The sequence below is a fragment of the Lactuca virosa genome, chromosome 9 (genome assembly GCF_052849685.1).
Source record: "Lactuca virosa cultivar CGN04683 chromosome 9, Lactuca_virosa_CGN04683_v6, whole genome shotgun sequence".
Taxonomy (NCBI): domain Eukaryota; kingdom Viridiplantae; phylum Streptophyta; class Magnoliopsida; order Asterales; family Asteraceae; genus Lactuca; species Lactuca virosa.
In genome coordinates, this window is record NC_136434.1 from 115,108,173 (window position 1) to 115,110,602 (window position 2,430).

Consider the following 2,430-nt stretch of genomic DNA (forward strand, 5'->3'; position numbering starts at 1 on the left):
AGTCACTGAACGGTTGGCCATATGAATCGTCATTCTAATAGCCTTAAATTCTAGAAGGTTGAGCTTCTGATAAAATGAATAAGGCATTATATTTATACTTGCTCCAGAATCAGCGAAAACATATGTCTTCATGTTGTTTCCAAATTCACATGGAAGCGTAAGGCGTCCAGGATCTCCCATCTTCCTTGGTATCCCTTCCATAATAACCTTATAACTCTGCTCACTAAGGACTACCTTGGAGGTCTTTTCTAGTTGTTGGCGAGTATCGAGTAAATCTTGAAGAAATTTGGCATATTCGGGTACTTGTGCCAAGCATTCAATAAAATGAGTATTAATCAGAATACCCTTTACTTGCTTCATAAATTTAATATGCTCTTTCTCCGGCGGGTGAACTTTGGCTCGAGAAGGAAATGGTAAAGGAGGTTGATAAGCTTGAACAGCAACAAAATTTTCTTGCCCAGACCGGGCCCACGTCGTGAAGATTGAGGCCTCACATCGTGAGGTCGGTAATTAAGCAACATTATTTTCTTTGATTTTTATCCACTTTGGCTGTGATTCGGGCTGTTTTATCTCTTCTTCCAAGCTTCTAAAAACTCAGAAATAGTGTCTTCTTCAGTATCGATGGCCATGACATGTGGTGGTGGTTTCTTATCGGGAATTGATGGTGGTAACCGTTCGTTAACCAATGTAGTTAATTGACCAAGTTGAGTCTGAATGTCTTTAATGGAAGCTTGGTGATTTCTCATAGTAGCATCAGCTGCATCGTGACGTTTTTCTGAAGCCTCCACGAACCTTGTAAGTATGGACTCCAAATCAACTTTCTTTTCAGGTTGTGGTTGTTCTTTTTGGTAAAAGCCTCGACCTGTCTGCCTATATTTCTCTTCTTTTTTCTTTTTGTACTCATCGTAAGGCAACCATTCCTTCTTCGTCTTCCTCCAGTATTCATTGTAGCGGTCTCCACTTGAGTAATAGACTTGATCCTTTTTATTCCCGTTCTCGTCCAAATGGCAATCTTTTGTTAAATGTGGACCATTGCAATTTTCACAACCCACACGAATCGCGTGAATGGATTGGTCCATCTTGGTCATTCTTCTATCCATGTTACTTAACATTGTTATTACCGTTGCCATATCTTCCGAAGCACCATTCCCGATCCCCCTAGTTCCATCTTTACAAGGGTTGTGATATTCCCGTGAATGCTTTGCAAACTCTTCAATTAATTATTTAAATTCAACGGGATTCTTATTAGTTAAAGGTCCTTGTGAATCAAGGAGTTTCCTTATCGTGATGTTCACCCCATCATAGAAGATCAAGACCTCTTGTTGCTTGTTTAGATCATTTTGGGGGCAATTTCTTATTAGCCCTTTGTATCTTTCCCAAGCCTCGTATAAGGACTCCCTACTTGTTGCTCAAAGTTCGCTATGGCCTTCTTGAATTTAGAAACTTTAGATGATGGGCAAAATTGTTGGAGGAACTCTTCACGCATTTGTGCCTAAGTGGTGATTGAGCCTGGTGAAAGTGCCTTCAACTAGTCTTTAGTTGCTCCTTTAAAAGTAATCGGAAGCATTCTTAACAAGATAGTCTCTCGAGGAACATTAGGAATGTTGAAATAGTTGGCTATGTCATTGAATTCATCGAGGTGCTTATATGCATCTTCATGGTCTTTTCCGGAAAATGGATTAATATCCTTTAGCGCAGTAAGGATATGTCCCTTAAGCTCGAAGGTAGCAGTAGCGGGAGTTGCGGGTTGCATAAGTCCAGGACTGGTGTCCTCTCGTATTATTTTCTTGTAGGCCTCCATTGTCATGTCAGCTATGTCCGTCATTTTGTCTTTTGGCTCGCTTCCGGGTTCACTACTTTTGTCGGTTTCTGATTCGGGCTCGTAACTCGATTCCTTTTTGGTAAGAGTCTTCTCAAAGAATTTGATTTTTCTCTATTCTTTTGGAAATTTGCTTGTTCCTCCTACGTTCTTGCCCTTCTTTCTATGAAAAACTGACTCTGGATCTTCAAGTGGTGGTGTCAATGGTGTGCTGGATCCACGGGTCATAAATTATTGCAATAAAAACAAAAATAAAAATGTAAAAACGAACAAAAACAAATTAAAAATTCCTACTGAACGTTCACCACGTCGTGGTAATGATGCCACCTCGTGGTGAAGTAGATAAACTAAGCAGTAAGCAAAAACGAAAGGAAATGTGAAACAGCTGAGCCCAGGTCGTGAGCTTTAAGAGCTCACGTCGTGAGTTCAATAATTCAAAAAAAAACTAATGCTAAAAATTAACTTTTTGCAGGTTTAAACCAACAAAAAGGATCGATTAACCTAAAGCAATTAAATTAAAAACTAAAATAGTCGTTCCCCGGCAACGGCGCCAAAAACTTGATGCGTAATTTCTTACACTAGTTTTAACCAACTATCTAACTAACTATTAC

The 2,430-nt window shown here is 39.5% G+C and overlaps 1 non-coding gene across 1 annotated transcript; it reads left to right on the forward strand.

Moving 5' to 3' along the window:
- The first annotated feature begins 1,332 nt into the window (after positions 1-1,332).
- LOC145141466 (small nucleolar RNA R71) lies at positions 1,333-1,438 on the forward strand. Its single transcript, XR_013722675.1, has one exon. It is a non-coding gene; the product is annotated as a small nucleolar RNA R71 (small nucleolar RNA).
- The last annotated feature ends 992 nt before the right edge of the window (positions 1,439-2,430 follow it).